An 18767-nucleotide genomic window follows, 5' to 3' on the forward strand; every position below is an offset into this window, starting at 1 on the left:
AAAGTGTGTGGCTCCACATATTTTAGAAATTGTAGAGTCTCCCTAAAAATCCCAACACCACAAGTTGTAATATCCGACACTTGTAAATTTTTAGCTTTTTTTAGCCAATAGAATATTGTCGCTTACAAACTTGCAATATTTAAAAATTATGGTATTTATGCAAAATCATACACTTGTTATACACTTTCCACATCAACACATTTACATATGCATGTAAACTGTACAAAGATGTAAGTAAAGCCATAACTAAATATTGTATTCGAACAATCCTTAATGGTTTAAAACTTAAGGTTTTTAAGGTAGAACTAGTTTAGTTCTTGTTTCACTGTTTCATTTCACACTTTCTCTCTTCATCTCTTTATATCCACCACATCCCTCCTACCTGCTACGATGGATGCTCGCACACACTTTGATGAGTGGATCCACGAGACTATCTTTGCCAACCAGGGTGACGAGATATTCTAGGTTTTCTCTATGAACTTCAACATTGAAAGCGTCCTCTCATCGCTGGATCCCCCCCCCCCCCCCCCCCCCCTTCAGGTTTTGGAAGACTTTGTAAGCACCATTGCTACATGCACATACTCCATCGAGGGATCCGACATGACTTGGGTGCCTCTAGAACAGCTCATGGTATTTCAGGCATGAAAGAATCACCAAAATGTGGTGAGTAGGTGTCCGGCGACATTGAGCAGGAGGTTTATGCTATTTTGAGCATTTTACAAATACTTGAGACTTTGGGATCTCTTACACTTAAATGTTGCATGGTTCATGCAGCATTGATATCTTGGAGTTTCTTTTGACCTGAGCTTGGGCTTTGCACTCTTGTGAGCATACACCTACTAGTGTCAGGTCTTGCTAGTGTTATGTATACTTTGTTCTATTGTCCAGGGGGTATGCCAACTCACTGACAAATGCTTTGGTGACATGTTTGGGTGTTTGCTCAGGGTCTTGATGACTGTTTGGTACTGATTTATGCCCGTTTATGGCTAGTCATGTCTTGGCTGTCATTTCTTGACTTTGTGTAGTGATTTGGTCAGCAATTGCCTCTCACAGTACCCTGCTGTCATTTATTATAGTAAGCATATAACTCGGGACTGACATGGATTTTTCATGTTGAAATATTCTAAAATGATGTACTTTCACTAGTACTTAGTGGGTAGCAGCTTTGCTTACACTTTTCTCGCCATTTTCTCTCAATTTTGGAGATTTTTTGGTCATTTTCTACATTAAACAACAAGTAGTTTTGAACTGTCTACAGTCTTCCAGCCTGCATTATGGCGAGTTTGTCCACTGATCATGCTATTTTCAACGTCACTAAGCTTGATGGTATGAATTACTCTTATTGGAAGAGCCAGATTTGGCAGGTGTTGGTGCAAAAATCGTAGATCAAACCATTGAGATTGAGCGGGCATCCGTCTACAACTATGCTAGATGAGGAATGGCTTGAGCTTGATGAGTTATGCAAGTCCACTATTGTATTATCTCTAACAAAATAGGTTCATTACAATGTATTTGAGGAAGAACAGAGTGCATGGTAGTTGTGGGATAAAATCAAGAATCTCTATGATAAGAAAAGTCCAGCAAGTCAGATGTATTTGTTGAAGCAGCTTATGGATCTGCACATGAAGGAGAATGTGACTATGTCTGCTCACTTGAGCCAGTTCCATGCTATACTCAAGAACTTGACTTCGCAGGACATCACTTTGGCAGAGGATGTCACTCCTCTTTTCTTGCTTGGTACTCTTAATAAGTCATGGGATATATTCTGCACTGCATTATGTGCCTCTACTACTACCTTGAAATTATCTGATGTTGAGAGTTCTCTTCTGCAGGAAGAGGTTAATCGTAAGAATTTGGATGCCTCTCGTGTATTGCATGCTATGACAGTTAGAGGCAGGAATGATAGGTATGGAAAGCATGGCAGTGGCACTGGCAGTGGCAGTGGCCGTGGACGGAATTCTCAAAAATCTCGGTCCAAGTCTCATGGAAAGTCACATAGCAAATCCTGTGGCAAGAATGCAGATGTTACTTGTCACCGTTGTGGGAAAAAGGGCCATATTAGGCCACAATGTCATGAACTGTGCAATGAAAGGCGCAAAGATAAGGGAAAAGACAAAGTACATGATAACTCTTCTGATCGCAGCATAATGCCTGCAAATTCGAGTGTTAAAATTGAAGAGATCAATGTCATGTAACCTGAGGATATTGATGATGATTATTATATCCTTGCAACTTCTTCTAGTGCTTCACAGATGATAGAGATACACTCTATGTATGCACAGTGTTGGCTCTTGGACTCAGACGCATCCTTTCATGTGACACATTGCAGAGATTGGTTTCATTCATATTGTACTGTTTCAGGTTCTGTGTGCTTGGGTGATGACAGCTCTCTTGATATTGTGGCCATTGGTGATGTTAGGCTGCAGTTTTCTTCTGGCAGCAATTTTGTTATGCAAGATGTGCGTCATGTACTTGCTTTGACACGTAGTCTCCTATCAGTTGGGCAGCTTGATTACACGGGTTATCATGTATCTTTTGAAGACTCTACATGGAAGGTCACTCGTGGCAGACTTGTGATTGCGAGAGGTGCCAAGGCTAGAAACCTCTATTCCTTGATTGTATACGCTTCTTTCCTTGATCATGTTTTGTCTGTGGTGGGTTCTATCCCCCATGTATCTCTTTGGCATGCCCGTTTGGGCCATATGTCTTTGAAGGGAATGAAAATTCTTTCTGGTTTATAGTACTTTACCACCCCTTGATTATGCATGTTTTAATTCATGTGAGCATTGTCTTTATGGCTGGCAGACTAGGTCTACGCATAAGAAGTCTAGTAGGCCACGAATGATGAGCCCTTGGCATTGGTACATTCGGATGTCTGTGGGCCCACGCCTTGTCAATCTATGGGTGGTGCAAAGTATTTTGTTACTTTCATAGGTGATTTTTCACAAAAAGTTTGGGCTTATCCTATTAAGCTAAAATCTGATGTCTTGGCTATGTTTCAGAGATGCCTTGCATTGGTTGAGAACCAGTCTGGGTATAGGCTAAAATGCCTAAGGACAGATAATGGGGATGAGTATGTCTCATGTGCTTTTGAGCAGTTATGTGATGAGAGGGGTATTAAGCGTCAATTGACCGTCCCCCTACATCCTCCCCGAATGGTTTGGCTGAGCGGATGAATAGAACCATCCAGGAGCATGTACGCAGTATGCTTAACCATGCAGGCCTACCACAGAGATTTTGGACTGATGCAATTAATACAACTGTGCATGTCATAAACAAATCACCTTCCAGTGATTTGGATTTCCAAGTTGCAGAGGAGGTATGGACTGGAAAACCTCCCTCTTATGCGCATCTTCATGTCTTTGGATGTGAGGCATTTTGCCATGTGCCCAAGGACAAAAGAAGTAAGCTAGATCCTAAGAGTGTCAAATGCACTTTCCTTGGTTATGGGGATGCAGGCAAGATGGGTTACCGTCTCTGGGATCCACAGGCGCGGTGTCGTATTGCTGCGCATTCGAGGTGTGAAAACCACCCAAAAGTTGTGTGTGTGATTTGATACTTTGTACATACTTAGTGGTTATGTTTGCTCTTTTATTTTACGTGGGTAATATAGTGAAGAGGGGTTTGAAGCAAGAGGAACCATTGATTTCTTACAGCCTGAAGCAAGTAGGGCCCTCTCCCTGTGTATGCTGACCAGTACCCATCATACCAGGTTCTCTCACTTCGAGAGCTGGGCATGCACAACAGCAATAGAGACATGTGAATGACAACACCAGCTGCTCCCTTCCATCATCAAAGCTTTCACATTTCTGTCCACCCATCATTATGAACAATCCCAGATTCATTAAGTGTGTGACTGTGGGAGATGGGGCAGTAGGCAAGACCTGCCTTCTTGTTTGACAATTTCAGTGCCAATGTTATTGTTGATGGATTTACCGTCAACCTTGGACTCTGGGATACAGCAGGCCAAGAAGATTATAACAGGTTGCAGAACCAAACTTGATCTAAGAGATGACAAACAATTCTTTATGGACCATCCTGGTGCTGTCCCTATTAGCACTGCTCTTGGAGAGGAACTTCAAAAGCAGATAGAAGCTGCTGTCTATATTGAAAAAACACAACAGAATGTGAAGGTTGTTTTTGATGCTGCAATCAGGGTTGTGCTACAACCTCCAAGGCAAAGGAAGAGGAAACAGAAAATCGCATCAGAAAAATTGTGGGGTTATGTAATAGGTATGCTCATACGGGCATTTGGAAACATCAGAGTTTCTCTAAACATATGTCATGGTAGTCAAGTCATACTGCATTTTGGTATAATGCTTCTCCCAGGCTGAAATAGTCTTTTACTGTATGATGCTGACACTCGATTGGTGACCTTAAGTTATGTGTACACCATTCGCACGGTTCACTATGGAAGTAGTTTGAAGAGTTGTGAGCAGCACTGCTTTTCAGATAACCGATGGCTCTGAACTTCTAACTGAAGATTAGGCGAATGCAAAAGGAATGTGAGTGCAAGCTTTGACCAGATTCAACATGGGGAGTACATCATCTCTGCAGGGTATGATTGCAATCTGCAAACCATAAAGGAAAGTACATCAGACAGCCGAAAATAAGCTGGATCTTGTCGTTGATAAAGTACTTATGTTTGAGAAGATCACTCAGTGGGGCAGGTGAAAGAAAGGTAGCATTGAATCTATTGGAAAAGTCATTGCATCAGTTAGAGAAGCCCAATGACATCTCTGCACTGTTACTAGCTGCCAAACTTTCTGCTGACAAGGTAGATTCTGTTGGTGATGGGATCAAACTTGCAAAAAGAGCATTGGTAAATATGAGAGAAGAGTCTCATTTTGGCAAATGTGTTGTGTATCACATATTAGAAGTTGCCATGGGCAAGCAAGCAAGAATTGCTTCTTTAAACACTCAGAGGACTGGCTTACAAACAGAGGCTTTAAAGGCATTGCATGAGTCTGTAATCTGTGGAGTTACTGCCAGAGCTTTGGAAACAAGCAGGTCTTTACCATGAGGCAATGTCTGCTTACAGACGTGCACTGTTACATCAATGGAATTTGAATCCAAAGTGCTGTGCACGTATTCAGAAAGAGTTTGTCCTTTTACTGCTGTATGGAGGCATAAAAGTAGGAACCTGCCGAACAAGAGCTAAAAGGGGAGGACGCAAGCAACGGTGGGGAAAAAAAGAGATTTCAGAGGAGAAAAAGCAAAGGAGACAGAGATATATGTCGACTTTTTTATGTGAGATGGGAAGAGAATCACGAAGGGGGCGTAGGGAATTTCGGAATTGGGAGGCTAATTAACTGATTCGAGAGCTATTTATGGCCACGAATTGGAACGCCGTTAGAGGTTTTTTCGACAGGCGAAGCCTTTCACAATTGTGGGAGCAACAAGAAAAATCAGCGGAATTTTTCTGCACTCGTTCACAAATCGTCGTCTGCTCTGGAAAAAACGGAAGAGAGGAAGAGAAGAGGATCGGCGGTCAGGGATTTGGCAGAGGGAACCCAATTATCGAATTAGCACCACTGATTTGTTCTCTCTTTCAGTTACCTTCTTCGTCGATTCTCTTGCATATTGTGTCACGAGGCCTGTAACTACATGAAGTTTGCTACCATTGAATCGACTATTCAACCAATGCCCCGTCAAGATTCTTCAGTCGGGTATTTCCTAACGCACATGATTGAGTTCATAGGATCCCATGCCTTGAACCTTAAACTTTCCTCAGCATCCATGCCTTGAATTGCAAAGATACGGTGTTTCATGGGGACAAAGAAGCATGAAGTCTACGGGTGTGAAACGCAGGAGCAACACAGAAACCCCAGAAACGTACTCAAATCTGCAAAGGATGTTCTTTCTTCAAATGTAGTAGTAACAGCTCAAGAGCTAGAAGATGCTGGAATACACCCTCATACTAGTTTTGACTTCAAGAGAATACAGTTTCTAGAAAAGAATCCGAAAGGCCAGGTTAGAGAAAGGTATTGGAAGCATCTAAAGCAAATGCTTCAAACTGAGAACTACTATCTTTATCCTGCTGAAGAACCAAACTATATGAATATTGAATATTGAAGCTCCTCCATCCTTGTATCCAGCCAAGAGATACTGTGATGTCTCAGGATTTGAAGCCGTACAAAGATCCTATAACAAAGTTGCACTTTGCAAATGCTGACATATTCAAGCATATCAGATCACTTCCTAATGAGGCTGTTCAAGGATACCTTGGGTTGGAAAAGAGATTCAACTTCATTCATTTGCTTGATTGATCTTCTATCCTGAAATTAGTCAAGGTCCTCTGTGGTTGCGACTTTGCTTTCGAAAACCCTTCGACATCTTTGGTGAACCTGACGTGAAAGCATCACAGAAATTTCAGGATGGGAGATACTTCAGCCTCTTCTACGATTCCAGCTGCGTCCTCTACTTCAGCTCCATCAATGACTGCTGCGTCAAGTACTTCAACAGAGGATCTAAAGCAGATTTTGCAGAATATGTCCATGTATATGCAGCTCCAAAATCAGCAGACACAATTGTATATGCAGCAGCAGCAACAATTGCATCAACAATAGTTGTCTCAGCAAAGGCAACTCTATTCGGATGCAAACAGCACGACTAAGGCGATTGAAGCAGTTGAGAATGAGAAGAAGCTATTTGATGGCCGTAATATTTCAGCATATTTGAAGACATATGAGATCAAGATGGGGTTTTTTGGAGTTCCAGTTGGACTTATGAGTAAGTACTTCCTTCGTCTTGTCACACCTGCCTTGAGGGCAAAAGTGACTGATCTTTTTATTCAAAATACACATTGGCAAGATTTTAAGAAGGCCCTGAAAGAAGAGTATTTCCTTGAGGACTTTGGAATGGCTACACGGCGGTCATTCCGAGAGTGGGTCTACATGCCAAACAAAGGTTTAGCTGCTTCAGAGTTGATTCGAGAATTTGAAGAGAGGTATAGTCAGCTTGATGCCATTGAACAAAAAGCATTGGATGTTGAAAAAGTTGAGCTTTTCTTGCAAGCTGCAGATCGTGCTCTTCAAGAAGAATTGGGAGAGCTTCTTGAGGATCGCACGAAGCCCATGGGACTTAAAACGGATTGGCAGGATGCCCAGGATGCAGTCTCGACTTTGACCAAGAGGAGGATATGGAAGACCCGCTTACAGAATGGTTCTATGGCACCGACACCATCTTCTGCTCCTATCCCTGCATCTATCCCTGTTATTTCTTCTCCTCCTCAGCCAGTTTCTTGGCCTATGCCAGTGCCTACTGTTTCTACTCCTCCTGTTCCACGACCATAAATGCTTTAGAGGTGCACTTTGTAAACATGTTTACACACCATGAGAGTTCAAGGTCTTTTTACATTAAAATCAATTTATAATACAAAGGTACGACTCCTTAGTAAATGAGGGACATTTTTCTTGTTCTCTAGAGGACAACATGAGAGAGTGTGTGCTTGCATGTGTGTGTGTGAATTTTGAATCAATGATTGGGGTGAGATTAGGTTGTTACTTGTGAATGTTTCAAGCATGACTGAAGAGATGATGACAAAGTAAGTATAAATATAAGTGACAAGGGAAGCGATAGCAGTTGTAACAACACTAGATATGCTTCAGATGCACCTTGTAAACACGTTTTCACGCCATGAGAGTTCAAGAAGTCTATTTACATTAAAATCGATTTATAGTACAAAGATATGACTCCATAGTAAACGAGGCATTTTAGTCATTCTCTCGGGGACAGGGAGGCAATCTATCAGCTACTAAATTAAGAACGACAAACATGGGTGGAATGCGTATTGTGCCGACAAAGAACGATGTAGTGACACACAGCTGCTTAGTTGGACAGTAGAGGCCCGTGTCAAAGGCGTCGCGAAGGCGAAAGAAGTAAGCGACTCCCGTGGCAATGCAACAATGCTCTAGAATGGTTAGGATAATACTCACACTGTAGATGCCGAGTGACAAAGCCCATTTAACGCATGAGCACATCTTGACCAAAGCGGCAAGAATTGGCTGAACGTGCGAATGACACATCAAGCAATCCCCCCGCACGACCTCGTCGACGAGACGACAACATCCGTCACCAGTTATATATATATATATATATATAGAGAGAGAGAGAGAGAGAGAAGAGAGAGAAACATATATATATATATACGCACACTTGACAATTCAAGAACATACAAGAGATCGGGCTTGCGTTATTAGCCTGCTTGTAAAAAAAATGTATACAAGGAGGCGAACAGAGGAGCCTTAGCTTATTCAGATATACGAATCAACGACAGGTCGACTGATAGTGTCCTCGGTAAAAGCACGGACGATGGACTGATATTGTCGTACATGGCAGCAGTGATACCATAATGAAGTGAGGGAGGAGCTGATCAGGGGTGGCCATGGCCGTAGCCTCCTCTTCCGCGCCTGCCGCCGTGGCCATAGCCCCCGCGACGGCCATAGCCATAGCGCCCCCGCCCACGATATGCCAGTGCCTACTGTTTCTACTCCTCCTATTCCTCTTGTTCCACGACCGATGCCTGCACCTTCTGCTCCAAAACTATCCGCTCCATCGGTGCCTACCTCTCTTGATGACATAATCAAAGGCATAATGGATTTGACACTAGAGTCAGTTAAAGTGGAGTTGGTGGGAAAATTGAAAGAGCAGTTTGCTTCGACTGCGCCTACTACTTCTTCTAGTGCTCCTACTGCACCTAGGAGTGCTCCTAGTGCACCTAGGAGAGATCGGAGATGTATTTGGTGCGATAGTACGGACCATCAGCATTGCAGGGATTGTGAATCTTTTCAGGATGCAAGGAGGAAGAATTTGGTATTTTGGGGACAAGATGGTAAGATTTGGTTGACTGAAACAGGAGCTCCGCTTGCTACCAACTTTGGTAAAGGCGGAATGAAGAAGTTAGTGGATGATATGGTTGCGCGTACTTCTTATGTGACAGCTAGAGGAGATGCTTCTGCATATGGAGTCCAGATTGAGAAGGGATCAGAGAATCAATCAGCACTATGGACTTATGCTATGGAGGCTGCAAACAAGGGAAAAATTCAGCAAACTGTTTTGACTAGTGTAGGCTCTAGCATCAGATCAGAGACAGGTTGGGATTCGCCTGTTGACAGGTACTCTATTTATGCTTATTTGGCTAAGTCTCAGGGAGCAGATGTACTTGTTGAGGAGAAGCGTAAGAGGGATGAAGAAAATCCAAGTGTAGCTAAAAAGACTAGAGGGGGTGAGTTTGTTACTCCACCTACTGCAGGACCATCTTTGAGACCAAGGCCAGAACGACAGATGGAAGATGCTCAAAAGAGAGAAAAGAGACAAGAGCCTAGAAAGAGAAAGCAGCCAGGGTTTAGATTGATGTCTGATATTGAGACATCTACAGACATGAAGAAAATCTTTAATGACAAGATACTTGGCAGTGAGGTGACTTTCACTATTTTTGAGGTTTTGGGCATCTCGAAAAGAGAGTTTCAAGATCAGTTTCAGGAGGTTTTGAAGAGGAAAAGACATGCATTGCCTACCACTGATACACAGGGAGTTTTGATTGGGAAGTTGGATGAGGATGAGGATGACGTTATGGTTGAGAATGCTTCTATTTTTCTGCAGGTAGAGAAGAGGGTTCAGCCTATGCATTATGCTGAAACTGATGAGCCTGTCTTGATACCACGTAGTCACTTTTCGCAGAGTCATTGGGCTAGGGAAACTACAGAGACGATGGTAAAGATTGGAGAGAAACAGGTGCCTTATGTTGCTTTGGTGGATCATGGTTCAGAGATTAATCTCATAGTTCGTGGAGTTTATGAAAATAACAAATGACCTATGGATGTAGAGCATGGGTGGCGTATGAGAGCCGCCAACAATACTGCAGGTGATTTGTATGCTGCCTGTCCTAGTGTCAGGGTTTCTATTGGTGATGTAGAGGAGGATTTCCATTTCTTTGTGCAGGATTCATGCTCTTATCCTATAATTCTTGGACAGCCATTCATCACAGAGATGCGCATGGAAACAAAGGTAATGGATGATGGATCTGCTTATGCACGGATTCGCAGTAAAGATGGCATGAGAGCAGTTCAGTTTATGACTGTGTGTGTGAACCATGTTAGAAACAGAGATACTCTTAGAGATGCACCTTTGCCCACTGTGAGGGATTCGGGTTTTCATTAGGTACCGCCGTTTCGCGAGACGACGGTGGTACAGAGCAGAGGAGATTGGAGTTCTCGCCTCCTGGCAACAGTGTTTTCTCCTCCGGTTTTGTTGGGATTTCAGCAAACAGTTCGATGAGCTATCAGAAGATTTCTAGGTTGCCTAGAGTTGCCAGGCAGTACATATGCAGGAAGGAGAAAATTTTTTATGCCAGGAGGCATATTCCACGGTGGATTCCGTGAGGTTTTACGGTGGATTCCGTAAACTTAGATGACCGGGGCTCATACGCAAAGAGGATTCTTTGTGCGAGAAGTTGATGGGGACCTTTGGGAATTCACTACGTGAGCTACCTGCGTCCGATCTGCGCACCAGTGGTATCAGAGCGGAGCAGAGATCAAGGGCTTCCAATCGCTACCAATCTCGGGCGAAGGCGGAGCTCCAGGAACAAACGGCCTCTACAGTCAATCTCGTTGCGAACCGTCGATAGAGGCAGACTTCTGGCGATCAAGAACCCCTGTTTCCACTCTCAGATCGCGAAGGACCACTCTCTGTCGGCAGAGGACCACTCCCTCAACTCCATGAACAAGTCGTGAAAGAATAGTGAGAAAGCTCTAATCTTTTTCATTAAAAGTTTAATACAAAGCTTAAGAAGCTTATAAGCTTCATAATCGTCAAATCGGTGGCAAGAGGAGGACCCCCGAAAAATCCGCGTGAAGGAAAACGGCCCCCCCCCCACGATCAGAAAAAACGGCGGCCTTCTTCTTATTATTAAGCTTAAGCTTAATAAATTAAGCTTAAGTCATCAAGCTATTCTCAAGTCAGACAAGGCAGAGAAGTTTGTAAACTCTCGGTCACGCACTCCAGAAGACAAGTTTCGCAAGTCGACACTAATCAAGTCCTGCAAGTTCTGCAAGTCGACTAAGTCCAGCAAGTCTACAACCCTGCAAGTCTGCTAAGTCTGCAACTCTGCAAGTCAGACTAAATCAGAACTGACTAACGCTCGAAACTCCTAGAAGACTTGTTCGTTTGCAAAAACTCAGAACTGGAAAGTTGTTCGCAGCAAGCTGTTTTGCCTATCTACAAGTTCGTTGAAGTACTTTCAGCAAACGGAGACAGAAATATTTCAGAATTTCTGAAAATTGAAGAAGAAAATACCCAAAAATACATAGCCTTGTAACCCCAAATTTGAGCTACGCTCATCCCGCTAACTGATTTTGAGTGAGAAAGGTTTGTTGAGTTTTACAGGATGACTACCCCACATATGGATGATCCTATGGCTGAAGACGACCTACCCGAGCCTACCATGGAACAAAAGCTGGATCTTATCATGTTGCAATTGGACGAAGAGCGAAGAGCTAGGCAAGCCTTGCAAGCGCAATTGACAAAGCTACAAGGAGCGTCCACTGATAAAGAAGAACCTCAAGCTGAAGATCTGATTCGCCGTACCATCGACGCCACTCTTGAAGCACAAACCATTCGCAAGGAATCCAAGATAAGTAAACGAAGTTTCAAGTTTCGCACTTTCAATGGCATAAGAGAAGGAAAGACTGTTTTATCATTCATTAGCCAGTTTGATGACTATTTCCATGAGGAAACTTATCCTGAGAAAGATAAAATCAAGTGTGTTACTAATCATCTGATAGATAGAGCATCACTTTGGTGGACTGTCGTCCGCAAGAGCATAGAATGTCCTGCTACATGGGAAGATTTCAAGAAGAAGTTCATGCAAAATTTTCTTCCACCGCAATTTCATGAGAAGGCAATCAAGCAATGGGATTTACTCCAACAACGCGACCGTGAGCCTATTCCACAGTATACAGAGCGTTTTTGGAATGCACTTCTACAGCTACGCATGCTTGAAGACGTACCAGAGACGACACATAAGCGGAAGTACATGTCTGGACTTCTTGGACATTACTACGCTGAGGTGAATATGTTCAAGCCTACTACCCTTGAAGATGCTATCTCCTTAGCTCACGACACTGAAGATAAGTTACGTGGAAGAGATCGACGACCACAGCCATTCCAAGCAAACGGTAATTATGGATCTAAACAATTCAATTCAAATTTCAGAAGGTTTAATCCAGGTCGTTTCTCATCACCATCTTTCCGCAAGAATTGGCCTAAACCACCTGCATTACCATCCACTGTCAATCCAAACCCTAAGCCTATCCAACAAGCAAATCCAAATATACCCAGACTCCCAGCCATTGCAAATAATGTGACCAAAGCCAAGCCCATCGTATGCTACAAGTGCCACCAGCCAGGGCATCTCGCAGCAAATTGTCATTCAAAGAAGCCATCAGCACATATCAACTACCTTGGAGCTATGGACGAAGAAGAGCATGAGGATATGCCGGACTTCACTGAAGAAGAAGATGATCCTACTACTACTTCCGACACTTTACCAGGTATGCCTACTTCACATTCATTGTTGACTATGAAATGTACGGTGCATGGAAAAGAAAGAACTGTATTGCATGATGACGGTAGTACGCATGATTTTATTTCAGCAAAATTGGTAAAGGAATTGAAATTGCATACAGTACCTACGCACTATCGCATAAAAGCTGCATTTTTAGGCACTAGGTACAATGGCACACAAGAAGTTCAAGATTTAGAAATTCAAATTGGTCCATATATTGAAAGAAGAAATTTCTTAGTTGTCCCATTACAGTCTAGCGACATTATTCTAGGAATGCCATGGAGACACCAACATAATCCCAATATAGATTATTCCACACACACAATGAATATTAATTTTCAAGGAAAATCTATTACATTATTTGGTATGCATGCATCTCATATGTTTCCATTGCTTTCGCATACTCAAGCAAAACGTGCACTACGCAAGAATACTAAATCATATCTCATTTGGGTAAATGAATTGCACGCAAAAGAAACTCATATGCACCCTAGGCATAAGGAATTTCTTGCATATTTTAAGGATTGTTTTGCAGAAGACCTACCACCAGGTTTACCTCCATCACGTCCAGAAGACCATAAGATTGACCTAATACCTGGCACACAACCACCTTGCAAAGCCCCATATAGGCACAATCAAATAGAGCAAAAAGAAATCCAGACTCAAGTAGAAGAATTACTAAATAGAGGTTTAATTCGACCTAGCAGTTCTCCATTCGGTGCACCTGTGCTCCTAGTCAAGAAAAAGAATAATACTTATCGGATGTGTATTGACTACCGAGCATTAAACAAGATCACTGTAAAGAATAGGTATCCTATACCTAGAGTTGATGACCTTATGGACAAACTGCAAGGATCTTCTATATTTAGTAAAATTGACCTTAAATCTGGATATCATCAGGTGAGGCTAGATAGATCCGACATATTTAAGACTGCATTCAGGACACAGTTTGGCCATTACGAATTCTTAGTTATGCCATTCGGATTAACTAATGCACCTGCTACTTTCAGTAGAATGATGAACCGTATTTTTCTAAAATATCAGTATTGTGTGATTGTTTTCTTTGATGATATTTTAGTGTTCAGTCAAAGTGAAAAAGAGCATTATGAGCATTTATCATTAGTTTTTCAATTACTGAAAGAAAATCAATTGTTTGCAAATCCTGACAAGAGTGAATTCTTTAAGACAGAAATAGAATATCTAGGTCATATTGTATCAGAAGAAGGAATAAAAGTTGATCCTAAGAAAATTGACGCAATATTGCATTGGCCTATTCCTAAAAATGTACATGAATTACGCTCATTCCTTGGTCTTGCTAGTTTCTATAGGAAGTTTGTACGTAATTTCTCATTACTTGCTTTACCACTGACCAAACTTCTTAAGAAAGGCATTGTTTATCAATGGACTGAAAACCAGCAGAAATCCTTTGATTTACTTAAACGTGCATTGACCAATGCCCCTGTCCTACAATTGCCTGACTTTAATAGACCATTCTTTTTAGTTGTGACTGATGCTAGCGGATCAGGAATAGGAGCCGTGTTAATGCAAGACAACCATCCAATAGCATATTCTAGTTCTAAGCTGAAACCCTCTGAGCTTAAATATTCCACTTATGACAAGGAACTCTTAGCAGTTGTTCAAGCATTGAAACAATGGAAGCATTATTTAATGGGTTCAGAATTCATGATAAAGACCGACCAGCAAAGCATTAGACATCTACTTAGCCAACCCCAAATTTCTCACCGCCATATCAAATGGGCTTCATTCATTCAAAGTTTCCATCCTATCATTCAATACCAACCTGGAAAAGAAAATGTAGTTGCTGATGCATTAATTAGAAGACCTGCAATTCATAACATTTCTATCATATCTTTTGATTCTTTGATTGCTATGAAAGACACATATCACCAGGATATTACTTTTCATTCTGATTGGCAAAAATTAGTTCAAAATAATTTCATTCCTGTTGATTCATTGTCATATAATGATGGATTCATGTTCTTTGAAAAGAGACTGTGTGTTACTATTCCATTCCGATCTTTTGTTTTGAATGAAATTCATTGTCCCCCATATCAAGGTCATAGAGGTATCATTTCTACATTACGCATGTTAACTGAAGATTTTTATTGGCCACATATGGATGCAGATGTGTCTAATTTTGTTTCTGAATGTCTGATTTGTCAAAGAATAAAAAGACATCATGGTAAACAGTATGGGTTATTAATGCCTTTATCTATTCCATCTAAACCTTGGGAACATATATCTATGGATTTCATTACTGGCTTACCAAATACTAAATCTAACCATGACATGATTTGGACAATTGTAGATAGATTTAGTAAGCAAGCATATTTCATTGCATGTAAGAAAACTTTAACAGCATCACAAGCAGCACAGTTATTTTTGAAAACTGTTTTTACTAACCATGGATTGCCGAAAGTGATTATTTCAGATAGAGATTCTAGATTTTGTAATAATTTCTGGATTACACTGTTTGCAAATCTAGGCACAAAGATTGATTTCTCATCTGCATTTCATCCAGAAACAAATGGACAAACAGAAGCCACAAATAGCACTATTTTAGATCTTTTACGTGCATACACTATCTCTAAACCTCAAACATGGGATACTCATTTGCATTTATTACAGTTTGCTTACAATAATACACCGCACACATCTACAAAGAAAGCACCTTTTGAAGTTATTTATGGACATAGATTATCTACACCTGTTGCATCTTTGTCTAATAGAATACAAAGTGCCGATGATATTGCTGTTATGCATAATACTATTTTTGATGAGGTAAAGGATATGATTGCTAAAGCCCAACAATCATATACCAAACAAGCCAACAAGAAAAGACAAGCCATGAATTTCAAAGTTGATAATTATGTTTGGCTTAGAATAGAAAAGCGTAGACTGCAAAGTGTAGATAGACATCCAGTTGTCAAATTAGCCCCTAGATTCTACGGACCATTTAGAATCATTCATAAGATTAATGACAATGCATTCAAGTTAGAACTGCCATCACATTGGAAAATTCATAATACCTTTCATATTAGTTTATTGAGACCATTTAGAGGACAATTACCTATCCACCTTGTATATGAAAACCCACCTTTACTAGAAGAAGAGACTGAAATCCTTGAACCAGAAGCCATTATAGATACTGATTACATGACCACTAGAACTGGCCGAAGGTATTCTAGATATCTAGTGAAATTTAAGAACCATCCTGTAGAAGAAGCACAATGGATGCACGCTAGAGACCTAAATGCTTTCCCCACTCTGTTAGCTCCACATTGAGCTAATAGCAATTGAGGTCAATTGCTATCCCACCCCGGGGGTATGATGCCAGGAGGCATATTCCACGGTGGATTCCGTGAGGTTTTACGGTGGATTCCGTAAACTTAGATGACCGGGGCTCATACACAAAGAGGATTCTTTGTGCGAGAAGTTGATGGGGACGCCTGTCCTTTTCGGGCGTTTCATTAATTTAGTGTGTACATGGGTGATTCCATAGCGGGTGATTCCGCAAAATGCATATTAAATTAATAAACGTTTATGAGTTTAGAGTGCGCACTCGTAATAAATTAAGGTTAGGATTTATTTCTAACCAGTTGATTTATTTATGTAGCTGAAGACTGCTAGGTATTCACTTTTGTCGGTTTAATTGTGTTATTTTACTAACGATTGTGAATGCTTCAGTTGATGTGTAGAGATAGCAGCAGTGGCGGAGGAAAGCATTGGAGTCTAGCGGGTTTTCGATCTTTGGACTATATTTTGATAGGCGCCACGCCTATATTTTGTTATGTCTATAGAGACATCGATTATTTATTATTATTTTGTATGCGCTTATGCGCCTGGATATGTTATTTTTATTTGGACATTGAGATTGGGCGTGCCAGACTCTTTGGGCACTGTCCATTAGCTTTATTTTCCTATTTTTGGTAGAAAGCAAACTCAAAAGCTAAAAGCTTGTCATATTTTTGTAATTGGGCTATTTTTGAGCAAAAATATTGGAAATATATATTAAATACATGCTTTGTGAAGCGCTCACACAAGGCATGGGGGAGATTCAACCCAATTTGTCTCTTGTCTCATGTCGTGCTTGTTTTTACATTGGTCTTTGTGCTAAAAAGTAGAGTGCTTTGTTCTTGGGGACCTTTGGGAATTCACTACGTGAGCTACCTGCGTCCGATCTGCGCACCAATTTTGAAAAATGCAGGAATTTTGGAGGATGATGAGCACATAGATGGGATGTATGACAGTATGATTTGTGCAGATACGATGGAAGAGATGGAAGTTATGCTGAAAACTGATATGCAGAGTTGTCACAGTAATGTATTAGTGCAATCCCTGGACATGTTTCATGAAATTGTAGATTTTGTGTCACAGATTGAGTCAAAGGCTGAGGTGGCTCAGCAAAAAGTGTTGAGTGCTGAAGAAATTCAACAATCAGAGTTTTCAGCTGATTATGATCAGCTTACAGAGACACAGAGGGCTGAAAAATTTCAGCCAACAGAGTTTACTGCTGAAATATTTCAGCATCCAGAGTTTAGTGCTGTTTCTATGCAGTCCATAGAGCAGAGGGCTGAGGATATTCAGCCATTGGAGTGTAGAATTGCTGATTTACAGCAAGATTTGAGTAATGCAGAAGAGTATAATGAAGCCAGGGTTGACATGAAATACAAGACTGTGGATAAAAAGGTGAAGCCGGTAGCTGTACCGCTTCCACCTGACAGTGATCAGCAAATAGAGAGGGCTGCCAAACAGCCAATTTTGAGGAATCCGGAGCATATTGGCCATAAATTTTCAGCAGAGACTCTTGCTGAACTGAAAATTGGAAATTGTGATTTCTTGCTACCCACAGAGAAGCAATGCTTTCAGGAGATGCTTGAGCGACATGGAAGGGGATTTGCTTTTTTCCCGCATGAGATTGGATGTGTGAATCCTGATATTGTTGCTCCTATGGTGATTTTTACTATTCCTCATATTCCATGGACTCTCCGAGCTATTCTTGTGCCTAAAGCACACCTGCCAAAGCTGATTGATTTATTGAATGAGAAAATCAGGATGGGAATTCTTGAGCCTTCATCTGCACCATACTCAAACAGGTGGTTTATAGTTCCAAAGAAGAATGGTACTCTCCGATTTATATAGGACATGCAGCCAGTAAACAGAGTTACTATCAGGAATGTTGGTATAGGTCTAGTTGTGGATGAGTTTGCAGAAGCATTTGCTGGATGTGCCATCTATTCTTTAGGTGATTTGTATTCGGGATATGATTAGTTTCAGCTGGCTTTGGAAAGCAGGGACATAGCCACCATGAGAACTCCTATTGGGCTTGTCAGAATGTGTACCTTGCCTCAAGGTGCCACTAATTCTGTTGCGCATATGATGAATGCCATGCATAAGATTCTTCGTGATTATATACCTCAGCTTACTATGCCTTTCTTGGATGATGTGCCCATTAAGGGGTGTGCAGAAGAAGAGAAGAATGAGAGTCTAAATGAGCAGGGATGCAGATACTTTGTGGCTGATCATATTTCAGCTTGTGAGAAGATTTTGGCCAGGTTAGAAGAAGTGAACTTGACACTATCAGGGCAAAAATCTATTTTTGGAGTGAATGAGGTTGTCATTGTTGGACATATGTGTGGGTATTATGGCAGGAAACCCTCACCTGATAAGGTGGATGCTATAGGCAAGATTGCGGAGTATTGTTCTACCACTTCAGAGGTATGGAGATTTATTGGAGCTTGTGTGTTTTATATGATTTGGATACCTCATTTTGCACACATAGCAGATTGTTTATATCAGCTGCTTCGAAAGGGGCAGAAATTCTATTGGGATGAGAGCCACACTAGAGCCATGTAGAAATTGAAGAAGTTATTGTAGAATGCTCCTACTCTCAGGAAAGCGGATTATAATTGCGGAAGGCCTATTGTATTGACAGTTGACACTAGTCCAATTGGCATAGGTTGGGCTGTGGGTCAAGATGATGCAGATGGGAATAGGTATGCTATTCGGTTTGGGGCGAAAGTCCTAAATGAGAGACAGAGGAGATATCCGCAAATCAAGAGGGAGTTATTGGGGATTGTTACGGCTCTCAAATGTGACAAGGAGTACTTTATTGGAGCTTCAGTTGTAGTAGAGACAGATTGCTTGCCATTGATTGGTATGATTACGAGTTGCTCTACTC

The 18767-nt window shown here is 41.4% G+C and overlaps 1 pseudogene; it reads left to right on the plus strand.

The window, feature by feature from the left end:
• Positions 1–3825: 3825 nt before the first annotated feature.
• LOC148021041 (rac-like GTP-binding protein 5 pseudogene) lies at positions 3826–4230 on the plus strand (annotated as a pseudogene).
• Positions 4231–18767: the final 14537 nt, after the last annotated feature.

The sequence above is a fragment of the Lygodium microphyllum genome, chromosome 18, assembly GCF_053477565.2.
Source record: "Lygodium microphyllum isolate KBCC chromosome 18, Lygodium_microphyllum_v1.1.10, whole genome shotgun sequence".
Classification (NCBI taxonomy): Eukaryota; Viridiplantae; Streptophyta; class Polypodiopsida; order Schizaeales; family Lygodiaceae; genus Lygodium; species Lygodium microphyllum.